This window comes from Palaemon carinicauda, chromosome 41 (genome assembly GCF_036898095.1).
Source record: "Palaemon carinicauda isolate YSFRI2023 chromosome 41, ASM3689809v2, whole genome shotgun sequence".
Classification (NCBI taxonomy): domain Eukaryota; kingdom Metazoa; phylum Arthropoda; class Malacostraca; order Decapoda; family Palaemonidae; genus Palaemon; species Palaemon carinicauda.
The window spans coordinates 13844899-13858444 of NC_090765.1; the positions used below are offsets into that span (position 1 = coordinate 13844899).

Consider the following 13546-nt stretch of genomic DNA (forward strand, 5'->3'; position numbering starts at 1 on the left):
ACCCCTGAAATAGATCTGCCCACCCTTTCATTGGAGAGAGAAACAACTCCTGAAGGAGAACTACCCCGCCACATCATGGAAGGGGACTCTCCTTCCAAGCAGTAACCTCCCCCTTCCATCCTCTCCACATCCATCCCTGTATGCCATCGAACCGCTGCTCAAAGGTATGTTCACTACAGTACAGAAAATGGTTTAAAATTGTTTTATTTTAGTACAGTAAATGGTTTAAAATTGTTTTATAGGATTTTCTGACCAATTTCATACACATTTAGATAATTATTGTTGTTTAGGTACACGTTTTATTAATATTTTGGGCCTGTTCGAGTGCTTGGGAACGGAATAGAATATATACCATTATTTCTTATGGGGAAAAAAAATTCGGTACTCGAACAAATCGGAGGTCGAACACGGATCTCGAACGGATTATGGTCGAGTACCGAGGTATCACTGTATGTATATAGATATATATATATATATATATATACATATATAAATATATATATATATATATATATGTATATATAAATATATACATATATAAATATATATATATATATATATATACATATATATATACACACACACACATATATATATATATATACACACACATATATATATATATATATGTATATATATATATATATATATAAATATACACACACACACACACATATATATATATATATATATTGTGTGATTGATTGATTGATTAAAGTTTTCAGGCATCCCGGCATCTAATATATACTGTGTGTGTGTGTGCGTACATATATATATATATATATACATATATGTATATATATATATATATATATATACATATATATACATATATGTATATATATATATATATATACATATATGTATATATATATATATATATACATATATGTATATATATATATATATATACATATATGTATGTATGTATGTATATATATATATATATATATACATATATGTATGTATGTATATATATATATATATATAAATATATATATATATATATATATATGTATAATGTAGAAATCACGAAAGCTGACATGTGATGAATATAAAATGTATTATAGCCACGAAAGGAAAAATGAAGACTTGATTGGAGTTAGTACTTTCATCCACTCAGGACATTCACACACTCAACAATGAGAATACATATACAAAGACATTGTATTTATATAGGAGAAGGGGATCCAACAGCTGCCAGTTTCTTAATAATTCTGGAGAAGTCAGAATTTAGATAAAAGGATGATACTGGATTAACAGAAAACAAACCTGGGCTTAGATTCAAATTTCTACCTTGAGTACAGGAGATTAAAAAGGATTCAACAATATTCCTTTGAAAATAGTCATTTACATGGATTACTTTTTCCGCCTTTGACCATCCAATTCTGTTACTTGACTCTAACCAGTGGGAGGCCAATGCATTATTAAGAGAACCCCTGGAAACGGCCACCTGATGCTGTTTTAATCTGACTGGGATACTTTTGGATGTTTGGCCGACAGAATAAGTTACACTCTGAACATGGAATGCTATGTATTACATTATTATCATTTACAGAACTATTCTTAATTAACATGTTTTTTAACGTACAATTACATTTAAACACTATATCAATGTCTAGTTTTTTTCAAAAGGGGTATAACATCTAAAAAACAAACATGAAATGGCAAACAAAGCAAATTATTAATTGTGTCCTTCCTCTCCAACTGGACACCAAAAAATGTTTTCCTAGCCTTATTCATACATTTTTCTAAGAAATATTTGGGATAGCAAAGATCTGTTGCAATTTTTTCTATTTTAGTGAACTCGTCCTCAATGTAATCTAAGCTACAAATTCTAAATGCCCTAAGGTACATGGAGGAAAAAAACTGAATGTTTTATATTTTCAGAGTGACCGGAGTAAAAATGTACATATGAAAAATTATTTGTAGGCTTTCTATATATGGAAAACTTAAATTTATCTGTTTCTCTAACTATTAAAACATCTAAAAATGGGATACGATTATTTTCTTCATTTTCTATAGTAAATTTTATAGATGGTACTAATGAATTAATGATTGAAACAAAACCCTCAAGATTAAAATTTTCTTCTAAAATACCTAGAACATCATCAACATATCGATACCAAACAATTTGGGAAGACCACACTGAAGGAATTAATCTAGATTAAAAAAAATCCATATACATGTTGGATAAAAGTGGGGACAAAGGATTACCCATAGCCATACCAAAAACTTGTTCATAGTAATCCCCATTAAAACTAAATTTACACTTTTTAATGCACAAACATTAACTCATTTGTTTGTGCGTTAAAAGTGACTCCTATGATATGGTAAGCTTGTTAATAACTCGAGCTCTCCCTGTTGCAGAAGGTGAGGGTGGTGATTGTGTATAGCCAGTAACTTCTCCTAGCCAAGAGGAGGTCAACTTTTTAGTCCCCTTCTTCGTGACTCTCCCAATGATGACAAAGAGGTGCTACAGGTGAGGTCGATTTGCGTACATACGTTTAAGGTAGCACCTCAGTGCCCTCACAGGATACAAATGCAGTTGATCATGGATTCATGGATATCGGTTACCTCTCCAAGGTTCACTGCCTGAAACAAAGAAAACCTGCAATTGTAATTTGAAGGATTCTGTTTTTTAGTTATGAACTCAGGATGAAGGAGAAGGAGACCTGTCTCAAATGCTTGATATGAATCACACTATAGAAGAGACCCCAAAGCTTGCTAACCCTTTAGAAGGAGGCTGAGTCAAGCAAGAAAACTGTTTTGAGGGTAAGGTTCCTGTCTGAGGTAAGTCTCAACAGTTCATAAGGTGTCCCCTTGAGGAACTGCACAACTATAGTAACATCCAAGGGCAGTGGTCTCACATTTATTGGAGGACAGGACTGTTTAAGGGTCCGTAAGACCATTGTGAGTTCCGTAGAAGAGGAAATATCAACTCCTTTCAGCCTAAAGACCTGGCTCAAGGGTGACCAATAGCCTTTCATGGTTGATACTGAGCAGGACGTTTCTCTTCCATTTGGCTATCAATGGAATAGAGGCACCAAGTGGAGAAATATGAGACCAACCATAGAAGATAGCTTGGGTTGGTACACAGTAGTTAAAAGTAATATTTTCAGAGGTACCCAGACATCTGTCAGGCAACTTCGCACGAAAAGCCTTTCTCTGAGAGGAGATGCTAGATAACCTCCATCCATGAAGCAAAAGCGATTCTGCTGAGCTGTGAAATATCTGGAAGTGTTGTTGATACAACAGGTTGGGGAGAAGAGGCAGTTCCCTCAGAGTTTCTATTAGAAGAAGTAGAAGGTTCTAGTTCCATTCTACTCGGGGCCATCTCGGGGCTACTAGAGTCATATTGAGGTTGGGAGTGGACTGGACTTGGCTCAGGACACTCCTTATCAGGCAGAATGGTAGAAAAGCATAGGCGTCGAGGCTATCACAGGGGTGCTGGAAGGTGTCCTCAAACACTGCTAGAATCCCATGGTGTGCGTATAGGTAACGCGTGGTGTAGCAAGGTGTGCAATGTTAAGGTGTCTGGGTAGCTCACAAATAGGTGAAGTTCGTCTGGGTGAGAATTGTAATCGATAGGTGCATCTGGGTAGTGAGTGAATAGATAAACCGCATCTGGGTTAATAGCACACAGGTGAGGCACGTCTGGCTAGCGTGTGATTTGGTGAGGCACCTCTCACAGTGGTGAGGAGGTTCTAGGTTGAGTGTAAAAAAAAGTGATGTGTGTTTGAGCAGTGTGCGAGGTGTTGAGCTGAATGTAGGTGACATGCAAAGTGATGAGGTGTGTATGGTTAGCTCGTGATTTGGTGCAATGCGATAAGATAGCCCCGACAATTGGTAGACCATGGGTAGCTTTATATCAGAGAATAAGGTACTCTCATTTGAGAGAGGGGATGGAAACCATGTTTAATCAGTATGGGTAGACAGAAGACGGCCAGCATGATGATGTAATGAATACTACCCAGAGCACTTGAGTGGTGATATTGACAGCCGGGAGAGTGTCTGAAGCAGAAGTCTAGAGGAATCAGCAACCAGGTTTCACTATCCTAAACCTGGTCCTCTTTCAGTCCTGCAGAAATTTTTCTATTTGTATAAATGGTTCGGACTGAATGGAATCCAGGAAGGGGATGGCTGCTTGGTGAAGTGCACACATGGTAACTCATCCGTTCCTAACCTCTCACAGGATGAGCACATGGCAGCATGATGCGTGAAGAGGTAGGGTGCACTACTACTACAGGTTTAGGAGAGGGGGGTCGTCCAGTGGGGACAGGTCAGTTAGTCTACTTGCACACTCAGGAAAGTTAATGCGGTCAGGTAGGTTAGCACACTCAGATATGTGCACGTGTCTGATTGAGTGCATGTTGCTCGCTAACACAAGACTAAACATAAGAAGTGTACTTCTCATATTGAGAGAGTGCCCGGGCATCCCAGATGGAAACTGTGAGGAGGACATGCTAACACTAAGCATGGGGTGATACCAAGACTGGGGTTTTGGTGGCTGACTTTGAAGGGTGAAGCCTGAGAAGGCAAGAGTCTCTCTTCTCTGCCCTTGAAAGGGTTAAGCCAAAGGTTTCCAGCTCAGGAGCAGAAACACTCTCCTGTACTTCCTTTGAAGCCAGAGCTGTCACTAATAGTTTCTTGGAAGGAAGGTCTTGCAGACCAAAGGAGGTCCATAAAGCTCGCTGGGTTTCGTCAACCTGTAAATCAGATGATGATGAAGCCTCCTGCGGGGGAGCCCTCCCATTCCTCTAGGGGAAAATGGAAAGTCTTCCAGACTCGAGACTTTGCCTAGAGTTGATGGGCCACCAGTTTTCTCCATTTGGCTTCGAGAGGAAACCAACAGGGAAAGGTCGGAAAGAAGCGTACCAAGGGTCAGAGGAAGAGGCCGGGACTTCTTAGACTTTGAGGATGACCCCGGGGGCAAAGAATTCCTTCTGGACCTTCTTATTCCTCCTGCCATACACCAACCACTCCTGACACTCTTCACAAGGAGATTCCTGTTTGCAACAGTGTCCTCTGCAGGCAGGGAATAAAAGGTGGGGATCCCTCTACCAACTCATGAAAGTGCCGCAAGGTCATGATACCTCTGGGCAAGTCTGCAGATCTGCAAGCATCCCCATCAATCACTTAACAAAGATGTTAGAAAGAAAGAAAAATAAAAATTAATAAGCCAAAATATATACCAAGTGAAAAAATGTATATTCTCACTAATGGTTGAAATCAGTGAACAACCAAGCCCCACTTCAGCACCTGTTTATACCTTGTTATAAAAGTTTAATAGAGGTATAATCCAGCCTCGCTGATAATCTATCCTATGTAGAAGACGAAGGTTTGTATTTATGCCAGAGCAAATAATTCTAACAATTAACGTAGGAAAAAATATAAAACTAAAATACAGTATGACATTATTAATACATATGATTGCTTAACATATTTTTAAAACCAAATGAAGTGGCTGAGACTACATAATAATAACCAAAGAAAAAGATAAGTTGGCCTATCAGTTAACAGTATTAACAATGCCAAGTGTAAGATATACTGTACAGTAATGTACAGTACTGTATATGGAATATTCAATTAGTTATTCCTAAACAAAGTACAGTAGATTATATTGAAAAAAATATAAATAAATAAATACCTGTAGATGTTTTTGTTGGTGTAGTGATAGGTGGCGCAGTGCTAGCAGTACCACTTCCAGAAGCAGCTGTAAACACATATGAAATTATAAAATTCACAATATTTTCTAAAGCAATATAGAAATAAGGCGAATATTGTATCTTTTAAATATATTTAATTTTACATCAAATCATTATTCATTTACAAACCTCTTCTTTAATGTGTTTCTTATAACTAATATCCAACAAAATTCTTTCATGACTCCCATTTCAGAACATCGGTATAAACATTTCCAATTCTTATATTTCATCAAAATTTTGTGATATTTGAAATGTAAGATATGAAATTAGTTATACTGAATTAAAATCAGGAAAAGGTACATTTAACCATAAAACAAATATGATAAATTTGGAAGTAATTTGTATTTTTCCTAATAATACAAACCTGTAGCTCTGTATATGAATTATGCTTTCTGCAAAGCTGGAAGGCTAGCCATAAGACTTTTAGCAAGGTGTAAACTACCCTACCACTAGTTAGCAAGGGGTAGGAAGGGTAGCCGGCTATCGCAATCCCACACACACCTGTGTTGACATCACTTTTCATTACATGGAGGACTTATCGGGGGACAGGTAATGGCGGGCCAATTTGTATAAATAGCTACAGTTTTGTATCGTGAGGAAAAATACATATTACTTCTATATTTGTCACTTGTTCCAACACTGAATACGAACCCTCGCTATTGATAGGGATTGACTCGCCCTTTAGCAGGGTGAAAGTCCGAACCAACTGGCTGGTCTTTGACCCGGGATTTTCCCCGTACGTAATCCGCACGTAACAGGGAGAAACCCTGACACCTCGTGAGACAATTCGTGCAAATCACGGTAAGTAACCTAACAATGTGTGATTGTGTGATACCAGCAGTTTGACTAGTCTAAGTAAGAATTCTCAGAAACATGGGAATCGTAGAATCAACCATAGCAGTTACCCAATCCCACCTCACCAGGGGGTATGGGGACGTAACAAGTATATCTCTCTGTACCAGGTTACACAAGGGATATGGTTCTTCTTGCACACAGAGGAGGCCAAGGACCATGGGTGCTGTTACCTCCCCAGGGGAAAGATGAAAGAGCCAGTCATTCTTTGTAGTTCATCCCAGACTTAACCATGGTTAAATTCTGTCCTTCCCCCTCTGCTACTTGTTCAACAAGAAGCATGAGGTGTTTAACCCATTTACTGTGTAGCCACCACAGAGTCAATGGAGAATGTCTCCATGTTCCTGTGGATCATGTCTTGCAGGAAGTGGGAAGTGAAAGTCATTTGATGCTTCCACAAGACTGCTGACAAGGCCTACATCACAGAGTAGTTTCCATAAATGCTAGGGACATACTCATGCCACTAAGCTTATGAGCTCTAGGTCTCCTCTATAACGAGAAGGATCAGGATTCAATGCTCGGTCCATTACCTTGCGAATCCAAGCCAAGAACATGTTCTTGGTGATCCTTCCCTTGACCTTCCCGGGGCTGACAAAGAGTGCCGACACTCGGAGGCAAGCTCCTGTAGTTTCCTTGAGGTAGCTCTTAAGTTCCTCCCTAGCATAGTAGCCAATAATCTGGATCATAGGCCACACTACGAAGGACTCCAAATCTGAAAACCTTGTATCTGGGATGCGGGCTGCCAGGAACAAAGCCGAGCATTACCTGGCCCATTGCCGTGAATGAGAGATGTTGAAGGCGGCCCATGGGGTTCACCGACTCTCTTAGCCGAAGCCAACACGAGCGGGAGACCTGTCGTCGAGGTCAAGTGAAGATCTGCTGCTTGGAGTCCTGGGTTGTAGGGGGAACCTTTCAGGAACCAAAGGATGAGCATGAAGAGAGGCAATGCCATCACAAAGTAAAAGTTCAATTCCTTTCAGTCTGAAGGCAAGGCTCTACAAGGACAAGCAGTGGCCTTTCATCACCTGGACCGAGAAAAGATTTCCTCCCAAAAGTAAACGAGGAACTCGGCTATTACTGGAATAGTGGCATTGAGGGGAGAGATACCTTACCACGACAATAACAACAGATGACAGTCCACTTGACCTGGTAGATCAAAGCCGAAGATTTACGCACGTATCTAAACATCCTCTTCGCAACTTTTTTGGGAAAGGGACTTTCGAGAGAGGAGGAGCTGGATAGTCTCCGAGCATGAATTCGCAGAAAGCTACAGATTTGTGAAATATATTCAAATGTGACTGTTAGAGTAGATCATGTCATGGAGGGAGTTTTCTCGGGATCTCCGTCGGGAGTTGTAGACAGAGTCTGATGGGCAAGTCAAGTCTCTAACGTGAAGAGACTACCAATGACAAGGCCTCCTCCACAGTGCAATGGCGGGGAATTGACAAGACCAATTCCAGCCGGAGGAATCCCCCGAAGGCGAGACCAAACTGGTGAAAGAAGTCTTTCCCGCGGACGGGAAAAGGAGACCAACGTCTACTTCCGCTGTCGGCACTTCTTTGTGCAAACAAGAAGATTGCTGAACAGAGGCTGGAGGAGGGGCCCTACCTCGGAAGGGGAGTGGACGAATCCAACTCCCGCCAGAAGAATCCCCTGAAGGGTAGACCAAACAGGCAAAGGAAGTCTTTCCCGTGGACATGGAAAAGCACCCAACATCTGCTACCGCTGTAGGTGATTCTCCCCGAAAGTAGGAAGATTGCTGACCAGTGGTTGATGGAGGGACTCTCCCTCATAAGGGATGTGAACCTTCTGGTCAAACTCTGTTTCCCATCTATGAGGTCTAGCTCAAGTTGACGGTAGACATCGAGTGTTGCTTGAAAAATTTAGCCGAAGCTCATTTCTGGGTTACCCCCCGAAGGGTTACCCCTTGTCCGTTAGGAAGGCTGCCCTCATCTCGAGAAGATTTGAATGACGGTACCCTTCGAACACTAACCAGATCCCAGAGGCCGAGTGATACAGCATGTGGGCCCCCTCCCCTTTCTTTGATGCATCTGAAAGGTGCATCAAATCCAAGGATGGGACGAGGAGGTCGACTCCTTGGCTGAGATTCTCGTTTGTCAACCATCTTCTCAGGTCCACCTCCTGCCAGGGTCCTGTAGAGACTAGACAAAGGGAAGATCCCTTGTGCTGAACCACCTGGGATCTGGCTGCCCCTGAAGAGGTTGGATTCGCAGGATTCAGATGCAGGCTTGACAAACCAGAGTGAAATGGTGACCCATGAGATGTAACTACCAATGGCTGAAAGTGCGTTTCAAACAAGAAAGAGACTACCACAGAAACTTCTGCAGCTTGATGATGATAAATATATCTAAGGATACCCATCTCTGATTAGAAAACCAGGATATCTCTCAAAATTAACTTCAATCCTCAAATTGTGGGAAATTCGAGGAGTTGTCTCATTGGCAACGAAGGGAAGCCACCAAGTCTGTTAAAATCAGCCAGTTGTCCCGAAGTCTTCAAAGAACAAAGCCGATCCTGTAGGAGCAAGTTGGCACTAAAGTAAAAACTCACGGGAAAACCATAGGTGCTGTCGATAGCAAAGCATTGCACCTTGACATGGAATGCCTGTATAAACGAAGATACTTCCTCGATGACGGATGTCCAAGAAACTAGGAGCATGAGTCCTAGCAGTCGAACGTGCATAGAACAGCCTGTAAACTAACTGCTTGTTTGACTGTATGCCTTCTCCTCGCCGGATAGTTTGATGAACTAACTTGTTCCAGGATGAGAGGACGAAACTAAAGACTACTATAAGAAGAACTGACTGTCGAGGCTCAGAAATAACTTGATGAAAATGTAGTTCTTCCAAAGAGACGTAACGCATCAGTCTGGGCGTTCAACCGGATGTTCGGATTTCGATGGTTGAAGAGAAAACTGCCCTCACACCTCGACATGTGGGTAGAAGAGAAAGACAAATATGCTCTTGTGGAAGGGCTACGGATTCTCTGTCCTTGTCAAAAAAGACAAGTACTCAGAGCTCGTAAGAGGGGATTACCCACTGTGGTGAAAACCTCCCTTGTGGACGAGGAAAGGAGTTATCCCTAGAAGAGAATATTGGCTGATAAGTGAACTCAGGCTGCAGTAGAGCACCATTGTCTGAGGGTTGACAAAAAAGCCTGAGTTCATGCTATGGGTTGGTCGTATATGCCTCTCCAGGGTAGGATTGCACGGATGGAGGGCTGAAGATGCTCATACAAAGATCCAAGGAAGTATAGGCCTATGAAGACAAGAGCAAGAGATGCCAACAGCCTCTGGTATTCTCAGGAGGTCGCCCATCAAAGGTTTGTCTTAGTTAAGAAAAATATAAATTACTTTCCAATATGTCATTTGTTCCTGCACTAACAAACCTTATGCTATTTATAGGGATGACTCACCAATTACGAGGGGGTAAGTCCGACCACTGGTTTGGTCACTGACATGGGTTTTCTCTTTACAGTGTTTGACTGTAGCTAGAGAAAAATCCTTGACACGTTGCTAAAATGATACATAAAAGGAGTATTAACAGCGGCCTAAGCAACCTGTGGTTATGAGAGATAGCGTTGAACGTCTAGGTAAGCATATTCAGAGTTTAAATATAGGAATACATAATTTACACACATGTTTCCCAATACCTATACTAGGCTACACAAGGGAAATAGTTCTTATCTGCAGAGAAGAGAGACCAGCTTACAGAGGGACCCTTGGCACTATTCCCCAAGAGAGGGGAAGATGAAGGAAAGAAAAGAGCCTGTCATTCTTATCCATTCATCCCAGACTAATGACGGGTAACTAATGCCCTCAACCATCTGTTACTCCAACAAGAAGCCTAAGGTATTCTTAAACCACTTGTTGTGCAGACACCACAGGATTGATAGAAAACGTATAGAGGTTCCTGTGGGTCACGTCTTGCAGGTAGTGGGCGGTGAAGGTTGTCCGACGCTTAACCCATGCCCACTTGTATTACCTGCATTAAAGAAAAGTTACATTTGAAGGCCAGAGACATACTAATTATTATTATTATTATTATTATTATTATTATTATTATTATTATTATTACTATCCAAGCTACAACCCTAGTTGGAAAAGCAAGATGCTACAAGCCCAGGGGCTCCAACAGGGAAAAATAGCCCAGTGAGGAAAGGAAATAAAGAAATAAATAAATGAAGAGAACAAATTAACAATAAATCATTCTAAATTAAGTAACAACGTCAAAACAGACGTCATATATAAACTATTAACAACATCAAAAACAAATATTTCATAAATAAACAATAAAAAGACTCATGTCCGCCTGGTCAACAAAAAAGCATTTGCTCCAACTTTGAACTTTTGAAGTTCTACTGATTAAACCACCCGATTAGGAAGATCATTCCACAACTTGGTAACAGCTGGAATAAAACTTCTAGAGTCCTGCGTAGTATTGAGCCTCGTGATGGAGAAGGCCTGGCTATTAGAATTAACTGCCTGCCTAGTATTACAAACAGGATAGAATTGTCCAGGGAAATCTGAATGTAAAGGATGGTCAGAGTTATGAAAAATATTATGCAACATGCATGATGCCCCTAACGTAAGCTATGGGTTCTCGAGTTAGAGGAGGGTCAGGATTCAGTGCCGAGTCTAACTTTACAAATCCAGGCAGAGATGTTATTCTTGGTGACCCTCCTCTTATTTCTACCTGTACAGTACTGACAGAGAGTTGCTGCAGTGCATTCAAGATATCTTAAACTTCTCACTGGACAGAGTAACGTTTAATCTGATTCACTGGTTACAGAACGGAGAGACTTAACCTGAAAGGGCTCGAATCTAGGGTCCAGTACCCCCGGATTTTGAGTTTTTGCAATAAACTCTGGGACGAAACCGAATGTCACTGCCACCTATCCCCTTGAATGGGTAACGTATGAAAGACCATGAATTTCAATTACTCTTTGCGGAAGCTTAAGCGTCAGTAGAAACGCTGTCTTCAATGTGAGATTATGGTCTGTTGCCTGGCGTAATGGTTCGTATGGCGAGCCCTCTCAGGACCGCAGAACGCGAACCAAGTTCCAAGGAGGTCTTATCTCCGACTGGGGGCAAGTGATCTTATAACTTCCTATGAAGAGAGCTTTAAGTTCCAACAAAGATGAAAGGTCAACTCCTTTCAGTCTAAAGGCTAAGGTTAAGGCTGTGCGATAGCCTTTCACCGCCAAGACCGAGAGAAGTTTTTCCTCCCAAAGGTATACTGTACAAGAAATTCTGCTATTGTTGGTATAAAGGCAACGAGGGGAGAGATACCCCTTCCACAACACCAACCACTGAAGACAGTCCACTTTGCTGGTAAACTGAGGCTGAGATCTCCGTAAGTATCCAGACATCCTTCTCACAACTATACGCGAAAAGCCTTTCTGAGAGAGGAGATGCTGGAAAGTCTCCAGGTGTAAAGCCGGAGAGACTGAACCGCCTTGCAGAAGATGTTCATGTGTGGTTCGAGTATATCTTGTCGTTGAGGGAGTTCTAGTTGCAGAAGGAACGAGAGCCATTCTGCATGGTGCCAAAGCAGGGCTATGAGTGTTATTAGTAGGTTGTTGGATGATCTGGTATTGTTGAACACCCTTCTCATCAGACAGAATGGGGGAAAGGTGTACACATCGATGTTGTCCCACCGTTGTTAGAAGGCATCTTACCATAGAGCCTGAGGGTCCAGAACTGGAGAGCAGTATAGCGGGAGCCTGAAGTTCAGGGATGTCACAAACAGGTCTAGAGTCGAGGAACCCCACAAAGTCTGGACATTGTTGGCTATCAGAGGATTAGAAGATCATTCAGAGCCCACTATCTGAGTCGCTCTGCTCAGGGTGTCTGCAAGCACATTCCTCTTGCCCGTAATGAAGCGAGCTGATAGGGACACTGAATGTTCTGTTCATCTAAGCATCTTACTGCTAGGTGGCTAAGGGCTACAAAAAGGTACCACCTTGTCTGTTTACGTAAGCCACTACCGTAGTGTTGTCGCTCATCAATACCACGGAGTGACCCGCCAGCGACTGTTGGAGCTAGTGGGGTGCTAGAAAGGCTGCTCTCTTCTAGGAGATTTATGTACTTTTTGGACTCGGATCAGAGGCCTGAGGCTGTGTTGCAGAAAATGGGCCCCTATCATTCTTTTGATGTGTCTCTGTAGAGCATCAAGTCTGGAGGAGAGACAAGAAGGTTTAGCCTTTGAGGAGGTTGTCCTCTGACACCCACCACTGAAGATCTGTCACTTGATCCAGTCCCATAGGGACTAGAGTGTCCGGGGAGCTGGTGTTCTTATTCTGTACGGACTTCAGCCGTCAATAGAGAGATCGTATCCTGAAGCGGCTGCTGGGAATAAGTCAGGTGTCTTAGAAGGCACAAGCACTGTAAGGCTGGAAGATCTTCCAGTCTGAGGAAGAGACTTGCCACTTCCCTCACCCTGAGTACTCTGTCCCCTGATGGAAAGACTTTTTGGAACTTTGGTGTCTATAATCATACACAGGTATACCAATCTCTAAGAGGGGAGCAGTGATGACTTTGAGATTTATCATGATGCCCAGAAAAAGGGTCGTCACCGAGCCTGCTAGAATCAGCCAATCGTCAGGTACCTTAAGACGAATGCCGTTCTTGTGAGCCCAAGATGACACTACGGCGAACACCCTCGTGAAGACCTAAGGTGTTGTCAATAGGCTGAAACACAGCAACTTGTACTGGTAATACCTGTTCTCGTGTATGAATCTGAGATACTTCCTTAAAGACAGGGGGATTGGGATCTGGATCTCCAAAGGGAGATCCAGTGTGCACATGAAGTCCTTTAGCTTTACTTTTTGGATGACCGTGTGACTGGTCTCCAGCCTCCAGATGCCTTTTCACAAGAAAGCATCAACTGTAGAAGCTTGGAGACCTGTCGAAGACTTCTTGGAGAGCGCCCTTCTTCAACATGGTCTGGACTTCAGCCCGGATGG

General features: G+C 41.9%; 1 pseudogene; it reads right to left on the bottom strand.

The window, feature by feature from the left end:
* Positions 1–13546, bottom strand: part of LOC137632237 (mucin-21-like) — a 200600-nt pseudogene that overhangs the window by 61861 nt on the left and 125193 nt on the right.